The sequence below is a fragment of the Etheostoma spectabile genome, unplaced genomic scaffold (genome assembly GCF_008692095.1).
Source record: "Etheostoma spectabile isolate EspeVRDwgs_2016 unplaced genomic scaffold, UIUC_Espe_1.0 scaffold342, whole genome shotgun sequence".
Classification (NCBI taxonomy): Eukaryota; Metazoa; Chordata; class Actinopteri; order Perciformes; family Percidae; genus Etheostoma; species Etheostoma spectabile.
Genome location: NW_022605589.1, coordinates 745,901 through 756,260, shown reverse-complemented (window position 1 = coordinate 756,260; position 10,360 = coordinate 745,901).

The window sequence follows — 10,360 nt, the reverse complement described above, 5'->3', positions numbered from 1 at the left end:
ATGTCTACGCCCAGATAAACTATCGATTGTGCGGGCGCTCTTCTTCCAATTTATGGCAAAACCCAGCGTTTGTAGGTGCTGCAGAACCTTCATAGTGTGCAGCGCCGCCCGCTCCCGAGAGGGGGCTAGAATGAGCAGATCGTCCAAGTAAAGGGAATCTATGATGACCCCTCTACACCGAAGAGGCTGGAGCGCCGTTATTCCATGCACGTGGAAACGGTTGCGGGGGGCTAGGTGAGTCATCCGAACGGCAGCCGGTGAACTGGGACGAACGGGCCCTCTTGGACAGGAGAGCGCACGCTACTCGAGTTCCTGGCTGGGAAATGATTTGGGATGTGTGAAAGTAAGCGTCGTTTCAAGATCACGGCATGTAACAATCGTTGGGTGAGCATCAGGACATCCAACAGTGCCTGATGGTATGAGCATGTTGGAAGGGGTCGCAGACATACGGCGGTTTGGTTTCGACAGGGTAGAGGATGGGTTTCGCAGGCTCCTCCGACTCGTCGGGGTGAGGAAATAGCGAGAGTAAAACAAGCCTCGTTTTCTCACCTGGGGGAGCGGGAGGGGAAATAGCTCCGCTCGCCAGGAACCATTTAACTCTGAGCGTCATGCGTCTGACTTGCCAGGGATGAATACCGTCGTCTCTCAACACACCGCGGGAAAGGGGGCGGGGGGGCGGCGAGGCGACAACTGGAGTAGTGTAAACCAGTGTTATCAGACTGATTGGACGCCACTGAGGTCCATGTAGTGCAAGCCAACCAGCCCGCGCTGCACATTGAAGTGGGGAAGCCCGTCTGCGTGTTGTCAGCCGACATGGAAGCAGGGAGCGCAGAGCCCATACGCCGTGGGCGGGAGACGAGGTGTATCGCCCGTCTAGCAGCCCAGGTAGGCTTTTCGGAAAGGGCAGTGGCCGGCGACGCCGTGTGGGGCGGGGAGCGGTTAATGGGTTAACCGACCCCGCACCCCGCAGGCACAGCAGTGGGAGGTGGGTGGGAAAGTGTCGTCGTCCACGTGTGGAAGGCGCTTCATTTCCGCTTGCTGCGCAGCTGGGGACGCCAATGGCCGACCGGCGTCCGCGGCGACGGCATGGTGTGTGCTTGTGTGGGGACCAACTGTTTTTTGTTCCATAACGTGCCTGTTTAGAGCAAAACAGGGACGTTCGATGAGGGAACAGCTCTTAGAGGGTGAGGAGTAGCCCGTAAAAGGGCGGTGTGTTCAATACTATCAGCTGAAGAGGGACAGTCGGCCACGCCGTCATTGCACCGCCGCTGTGCTGTAGGGTGCTCGGGAGGGAGATGGACAGGTGGGGGCGCTCTCATGGTCCTCCGGCCTCGGCAGGTTGCGGCCGTGTGGCATTTATGTCGCTGTCGGGGGGGACAGGGTGGAGGCCCCGACGCGAAGATTGGGAAGACGCAGCCGCAGATGAGGCTGCGCGGGCGCTTCCGCTTGGAAGGTTGTATGGGCGGCTGTGCTGTTGGGAGGAGCCGTGCCACGAGCGAGCATCCGAAGCCGCGCTGGCGCCTCGGCGAGTTGATGGAGATTGAGGGGGGGGGGGTGGGGTACGTGTCATAGTAGGGCGGCCCAAATGTCCATGGGGCTATGGGGACCGTACAGAAGCGCGGTATAGTCCGTGGCAGTGAGACGGTGGAGCCAGATGTTTTGCTGGGCCACAGTCTGCCAAGCGTGTGACACGGACAGTGCCACCGTGGACGCCGTGGTCAGGGTAAGGATGGCGGTCATAGCCTTACCACATCTCTGTGGGCTCGACCGTAAGCCTCCCTAATGGGAGACGGGACTTGGGGTGAAGGGTCCGTGACCTTAGCACAGGAATGCTGGCCACTTCACCCTGACCTGTTGGAGGTATCCCAGGGCACACCAAGATCAGTGAAGGAAAGGAGACATTTCCTGGCCAAGCCTTGAGGGCGAGGTATTTTGTTGTTTATAGGCATTTCCTGTTTTGACAAGCATTTGAAAACAGAAGTATGGAATCATCTTGTTTATTAGTTTTTTGCGCAATGCACCCTCTTCTTCAGGATGCCATCAAAGTGAGGCAGTGTGGATATGGCAGAACAAGCTCTGCGAAAGTTTCGATGCTTAACTTTGAGAAAAACTTTTGCGTGCTGCGAATATGCTTCGTTTACTATGTGCATTAGTTAAGGACACTTGCAGCAGCGTGCACACTGGAGACCACCTGGAGATGGCAACATCACGTTTCCATTTGAGTCATTTAATGGTACTTTGCTTGTAGGTTTTTCAGTGGACAACAATCACATGTGCCAACACAAACTAGTGAATAGATTTCTTCCGTGGGGAGGGATATTCTCTCAACAAAAGCAGGGACTACACTGGCAACATGCTAATGACACCATAAAGGCTTATTGACACAAAAATTCAGAGTACACTTATAGCTTAAGACAAGAAATCATAAGGAGTTGTTCATAGAATATGTCAGAGGTGTTTGGCTCTGCCCGAAGAAAGGTGGTAGCACACTGTGTTGCAGAGGATGGCTATTGAAAGTGCATTGGATGTGACGTTTATTCAGGTTTATTTATGGATCCGTTTCATTGTTTGCAGGGTGGTCTTAATTCATTCAGATAACCACACAACTCTTCAAAGAGAATAATTCAGTGTACAGTTAGATGATGGACACATGTGCGAAGTATGACCCTGGTGGCCTTTACAGTGCTTGATAGGGGGCCTCATCCACAATCCCACCTTCTGATTTTAGTTAAAAGCGTTGCCACGAGCGGACGGAAGGTTGTAGAGCTGCCTAGTTAATACCTATCCTCATCAACATTTATCCGAATGAAGGTTCTCCAACCCAGGATGTTATGCGTGACAATCCCCCATCACCCCCAAACGTAAAGTGTAATGGTTAAGTACAAGGACAAAATGTATGTATTTCCAACTCCAAACATGTTGAAAGAGACTAAATTCTTGGGCGGGACGAGGCTATACTTTACCAAGACAGTCACAAATGTCCAAACACAACCTCAATATCAGTCTCTACGATGACGGGTAGCAGGGACTTTTTGATCTGTGAACCTACAGTTATGTTCTTGTAGACAGTAGCCCTGCTTTGATTCCATGTCCATCTATGAATATTCATATTTGGACCACGTCTGTGCAATCGTAAGTGTTGGCCTCATCAATGTATCATTTTTTTGCCAATATTATTAAACCTTACCTAACAAACTGCAATAATTGCTATCTGTGTACTTTCTACCGCCACAAAATTGGCAATGAAATGGCGTTTAACGTGCATTTTAAAGTTTGCTATTGGGAACACCTTTCCTAAAGGATTTCCTCGACAGTACAAGATACGATAACATCCACTTCATAAACAGATCAAATGTAACAAAAAAATGCAGGTCAACTTCATCGTACAGTTTTATATTAATGATTGTACTTTTAAAAATCTGCTTTTAGAGTTTAATGACATATGACAATTTGGACAGGCACATACATTTTAAAACCAATAATATGCACACAAAATCTGTTTAGAAAAAAGCAATTTCAATAGGCGTACACTTACAATTACACATTAAACTGTACATTACAAGTATACTTTTTTAATAATATAGTTCTATAAGTGTCAGTATCGTTGTAATATATTTAAGTGTGTTTAAAAGTGTTAGTGTGAAAAGCGTGAATGTAGTCTGCCTTTTCTATTAGTACAATAAGTACAATTTGATTGGTACAGGACATTTCAGTGTATTATTGGAATAAGAATCTACTTGATAAAGCCCATAAAGTACATATTTTTTTCACTGGGCAGGGCCATCCTGACGTGTGTAATAAATATCAAAATATGCGCAGGATGATTTTTGTATTTGCAATTTGGTATTTTTCTCAATGAGATGACGGAAATTTCTTTGATCTGTGTTCCGATATGTCACTCTGTTTCTCGACATTTACCCGCACCTGATGTGCTGAGAGAGCATACATCTTCGTGTCATATTGTTGCTTGTGAATTAGTGTGTCCGTGTGTGTACCGTCAGGTGACTGTATTCAGTATCAACGAGTTCCAGTGTTAGGTTTGTGCAGTGCAAGGGAACCGATCTTTGTAAGTGTTTTTGTGGCAGTGAGTGATTGGTTTTGCGTTATTAAGTTATAGGAGCTCGAAGATACTAGGTTCTAGAAAATGCACCTAAAGGTCTAGCCTCAGATGTACAACAACACCCACGGCACTCGATAAAAAAAAATAATAGAGCTTGCAGGTTACTGCATGGCAACTACCCTGAGATTCACCCTACACGTGACAGTATAATATCTTAGATATTGCTGTTCAAAATCTAGATTACATCTTAACTTTGTCATGATCGGCTGTCAGTTTTGGACCCTGTAATTGCACACCCAAATTTACAGAAGGATGCCTACCGGTTATGCGCAGCCGTGCCCGTAGTCCAGGGATCTGTGGTGGTGTGGCGCATAATGGGCGGGCAGTGGTCAGAGTGCGATTTTGGTGACTGTGATATACAAAGTTTCTGGTAACGGTGTGCTCCATAAATGTTTCGTAAAGCTTCGCTTCTTTCATCGACTTCAGAAAATGCTTTGTTGTTCTCAACAACGGCCGTGCGAGGGAAAACTGCGGAATGGGCTGTCATCTATTGTCACCCGTCGGGCCTTTTGTGACCTTTTTCATATTCTACTAATAACCCCATTGTAGCCACCATTTACCCCCGCCATCCTTTTTGTACATAGTATTGCACCGGAAGATGGGCAAATCCCCCCACCCAAAACGCAAAGTCCTTACCAGTAAGGTCCTGCGACAGACGAGCTTCGAAAACAGCCATAGAGCACAGTCGATCCATGTGTGTTATTCTTGTTCACAAAGAGAGGAACGGGATAAGACATGTGAGAAAAACTTCCGATAGTCACAAGAATGTGTTATGAGCCACACACATGCTTATGCTTCATTCACAGCTGTGTGCGTTTGAGTGTGTGGTGTGCGTGTGTGTGTGTGTGTGTGTGAGTGTGGGTGTGTGTAGTGTGGGTCTTTTGCTTCTGCGTGGGCAGAGAATTGGCGACTGCTGATCGAGCGGCAGCATTTAACCATCACCCTGTCAAGGAGGCTGGCGGCGGTGCGAGGCAGCCGCTGTTGGGCTCGGAGTAGTGGGCTTTACCCTTCTATCAGAAGACTGTGATGGTCTGCTCACAAACAGAGGATTTCCCACTGGGTGTGTTTGAGACTGGAGAAATTGTTTAATCATGATAGCACGTATATTATCACAACAACACATCCGCTGGTAGTTTGATGTTAACGAATGCTTTTTTTTGAAAGGGAAATCCTCACCTTGAGGTATCTGCTACAAATAAACTCTGTCATGAACTGGCAAACAGGGTCAACTTATTCTTGTTAGTTTTGGAGCTAGACATTTGATTTAAGATTGTCCGGCGCACTGTTTGTAAAACAGGCGGGTTCTGTTGGTGCATAGTTTAGTGTGTTTGGAAGTGTATTGTTGTAGTCCCTTGTTTTTCCCAGACCTTGTTAGAAAAAATTTAATTATTTCACCAACTAGAAATACGGTGTTTGTCATTAAATCTGAAGCTCCAAAATAGCAGTGTAACTGGCTTAGTTAAGCGTACCGACCTGTTGTTTTTGGTCTTCAGATTGCTAAGTGATGTACGGCTTTGTGTAGCATTATTAGCTACCCCAATATGACGAGTAGGGAAAGAGAGTGTTTGATTTTCCTTTAACTCTTGGAAAAAAGGACGATAGGTGAACCATACTAATCCTTAATTATTGGGTCTCGTTTTTCCCTCTTTTTTTCTCGTTGTTTTTTTTTTGTGGTTCTTTTTGGCCCGGGCCAAGCTTGCTACCTTTTGTCAAATCACACTCTCTTGTCATTTTTTACCTCAATGTCTGTGTATTTACACATTTTCACACATTCATCGTTCTGTCCATACGTTACATTTTTTACCGAATGATCCTGTGGCAAGTTGCTCTCACCTGCTCTTGAAACAGAGCTATGGCTGATCCCAAACCTTCATGCAACACGGTATCGGCACGATTTATAAATAGTCATTTTACAAAACTCTGTGACTCACCACAAGTTTGTTATAGCAGTGCCGGTGTCCTCTAGATAAGCAGTTAGACGTGGTTGGGTTATTTGACAGATAGTGATCTGCCAATGATCTGAAGCTCAGTTTTTTACACATGCGGGTGCCGTGGAGCCGTACTATGTATTTAGCTGAGATGAAGTCGGGTGCTCGGGGCCAGGGAACGCGGTGCTTGCTAGACGAGTGAAGGTCAATCGTGCTTCCCTGCACCGGCCCGCCCCGCCCCTGCCTAATCCCCAGTTCGGTGTTGCTAGTGGGAGGCTGCAAGCCGCGTCTCTGGCGCGAAAGCATGTGAGCGCGCAATGGGCCAGCCAGACTTAGCAATCCACAGTTGCAGGGACAGGTCAGGGCCCTTGGGAGCCTTTTGCGGTCTCACACCAAACGTCAGGTTGCCGCAGCGGTATTTTCACTCATTGATGCTACCCCAACATCCAGGGAACATTATGGAACGCTGTGAACAAAATATGTTGTGGATAAGTAGTTGGGTCTTGCATGACCACTGGACTAAATTTCCCTGAGGGCAGAAATGTTTCCATCGTGGAAGGTTCATCTGTGTGTGTCTTTAACTAAGAAACAGGTCTATACTCAGGGGGGTTTTCCCCAGTGGGGTGCAAACTAGCTGCTTGGCGGATTCGCTCAACTGACACGCGGCAGCCATCAGGCATGATGTTCTTATGCTATTTATACCATTCACATGCAGTTTTTAGTATCAGATATATGATAAAACACATATAAAATGGTACGTGCCAAGTGCTAGTGATAACGGAACACATCCGCACTTGATGATTTATTGCTGTAGCGTTTCGCCTGATTCTTGGTGAAGAGTTGACAGTAACATGCCAGCCACAGCGCCCCTGTCTCCCTAGCATGGCAAATAAATAGGAGACACTGTATGATTGATTGCGTCCTGTAGGTAAAAATGAAGCACCCCGACTGCAACCCATCCAATTAACATCGAGAGGGCCCCATATACGCAAGAGCACGTCGTGTTGAAAAACATCCGAAAGGGCAAAAAACTGGACATCTACCAGCTCACCAGGGATTGGAAAATATTGATGACAAAGCAGCCCCTTGCATGACGATTCACTTTTGCAGGTTGCAAACTAATGGCCGTCCTTCTTGTAAGATGGTTACGTTCCACCCACTTTACTGAACATTCACACACGCTCATTCTGGGCGTGTTCAGAAATTATCAGTGCTTTTAATATACGGGGGGGAATACACCACAAGAGCAGCTGTAGTTCACCTCCGCAGGCTCGTGGAGAGTCACAATCCACTTTCAGCTGCAAATGTAGGTAGCTCCCAGTCAATCCCCTTTCCTCGTCCATAACTTGATGCCTCTTATGTTGTCTAGCGTAACTATGTCAGGTACCAACTAGTGATGCGTCATTTGTTCTCTCGCCGCCTAGCCTCACTGCCTACAGGTGTCTATCTGCTCCCCTGAGACACAGCGTAGGCAGCGCAGAATGCAGCCGTAGGTGATCTCGCATTAGCGGGCTGAACTAGCGTCCACAACCTCTATGTTCTGTACTGTACGCGAATGTGAGCTGCCCAGCTCAGCATAGTTGTACCCCGAGAAGGCAGTTTTCTTAGTAGATTCGTGTTAACCACTCTGGCGCATTCTTCGGAAACACAGATATAAGACGTCTATGTGTGGTGGAGTGTATGATGCAGATGGCGTGTGTGGGTGTCTGTGTGTGTGTGTGGTGTGTGTGGGTGTTCGTGGGCGTGTGTCGCTGTGGGTGTGTGTGCTGTGTGTGTGTGTTTGCCTATTGTGCTTGCCAATAGTTGTGTTTTGTGAAGTTGCCTCTGTCTTTCCACGGCTCCTAGTACCAACAAGTGGAGAGGTCATTTTCAGAAGAATGGTTGCGGAGACGCGGTTTATTGTGTGCAACGTGTGAGTGGCTGACTCCAGGAGGCGCTGTTCCTGGTGTTATAGCTAGGAGCATGGTGGAAGATATAAAATTGCAAGCAGATATAGAATCGAAAGCGTCAAAGGGAGTGGTGATTGTCAGTAATGATGGACTAGTCGATGCCTAGAAGTGGAAGTGCTGAGATGGATGTCCTGCAGTCAATACATGGCTGCACTGATATACAGAAAGCCTAAATTAGCAGCAACCACACACCCACCCCACACCACAACATCACACCCCAACCGATAGGCTCGCTGACATCCAACAGGACATTTTCGGGGAAAATCAGTCAGAATTTGATCTTTTTCAGAACCACTGGCCAGTTATTGTCTGTCCATGCAACTCAGCCACCTCACCGTGCAGAGTTTCTAACAGCGATCAGACATATCATGACACAACGAATCTATTTCTTTGTAGTTTGTGCATCAGCATGGGCCAGGCGAGTCACATGACTCACAGTGCTTGTTAACATGCAGTCTTTCAAGTTTGTTCGTGGCTGTGCTTTAGGAAGTGAGCCTAATAGCCCCTTAACTTAGACAGGGGAACCAGCCTTGCCATGTTTCGCAGGAAGTGATCTGAATAGCAGATGTCGGCAATGTAAATGCTTGCAGATTCGCTTTGGTGTGTTTAGGGTGAGGGAGAGTCGGGTTACAACAGAGTAGTTGTAGCACAATTGTGGACTAAACTTTTGCATATATATCTGTCTAGACAAAACAGAACGCCTTCTTTAATGTTATTAAGTGGGATATGAGCCAACCAGCTTGCCTGTGTTTTGTTTGCTGTTTAAAGCCCCACCCACCGTGTTTGTGTGGTCGTTTGCATTCACATACTGTATTGTTGCCCATGAAAACATTTGTCAGAAAATCCAGGCCCCCTGGCTGACAAAATACCCACCTCAACCAAACTTAACCCACTGCACAGAGGCTGCCGCACAGATTTTTTTGACACGGACAATTGGGCCTTATAGTCTAGATATACTGTACCCGTCACCACGAACACACCCCATCCCAACGCGACATACAACGAACACAACCAACTAAATGACATACACACTTAACCTAATTCCACACTGGCCATACAGAGAGCATTACACTCGACAAAAGCGCTCTGTCACCTGAGGAATACACAATACGCCACAATAGCTATGATATCCGACAGCATTCCCTCAGCCCCCTGACTCAGTTCAGAGAGAGGTAGGATTTGGAGCCATTTTGGTCAGGAATTGATTAAAGTCTGACAAGGATATTCCCCTTCAGCCATCTCTTGGTCACTCTCACGTGACACAAGTGAGTTCAATGTGTTTTGGAGGAGCACTACCAGTATGTCTGTTAATAACCTATTGAGGCCATTCCCATTAGGTAATCCAACCATAATTGAGTTTTCGCCCATAACGATAATAAAACTGCCTCTTGTACAGTCCCAACGTGAGTGGGTAAAAAACAGTGTATGCGTTGTTTTCCACGCTAAACTTTGGCACCCCCAGCTCAACCCGGCAGTCAGTAAATATAAGCCAGCGTCTCTAAGCTAGAATGAAACGATATCGTTGAACCCCCCCCCCCCCCCCCACACCCAAACCCATGCACAAGGCTTCCTATTAGCTAATGTCAGGGGTCTTGTTAATCTCTTGTGGTTTATTGAAACACTTTATTTACTCTAACCAGTCTTACTCAAAGTGTAAAAACAATGGCTGCTAGAGGCATATTTAATATTTTATAGGTTGTATCTTTCATGGTTCGATTTTTTGTGATGTTTAAAAGTGGTCTTCTGTAAGTCTAAGTGCAATCAAAAGGATATTAAACTGATAAATAGATAACACTTTATTAGTGGTTGGATTCCTATCCTTTTCCACAGTAATTATTCGACCAGGTGTGCCACATTCATAACATAAGATTGAGGCATTTAAAATAAGTATTTCAGGGCTATAAATATCAATCAGAATCATTGTGATACAATTTTATTGACCGCTAATATTGTTCTTGACTTATTTATGGATAATTGGTGATTAAAATGAGTCCATGTGTTCATTAAATTAGAAATATTCCGATCTAAGTTTTTAGAGCCCAAATAAGTTGACCATCTTCAGATTGTTTGTTTCTGTTTGAGCCAACAGAAAAGAATCCAAAAAAAGAAAATTAATAAATAAGTTATAGTGTTTCAATGACATAAGACAAAATAAGCACAGTCTTCGCGATGGCGGCACACTGCAATTATATGCTTTTACGTGTTCGTTGGAAATCATTTTCTAAGCAAAACCTATTAATAATTGATCAGAATTGTTGTTTTATTTCATTAAATGCAAACTAATAAAACCAGCTAAGACCACCTATAAAATGCTACAGAATGAGTAGTGAGCACTATGCTTTTCCCAAAAGTCCATTTAAACA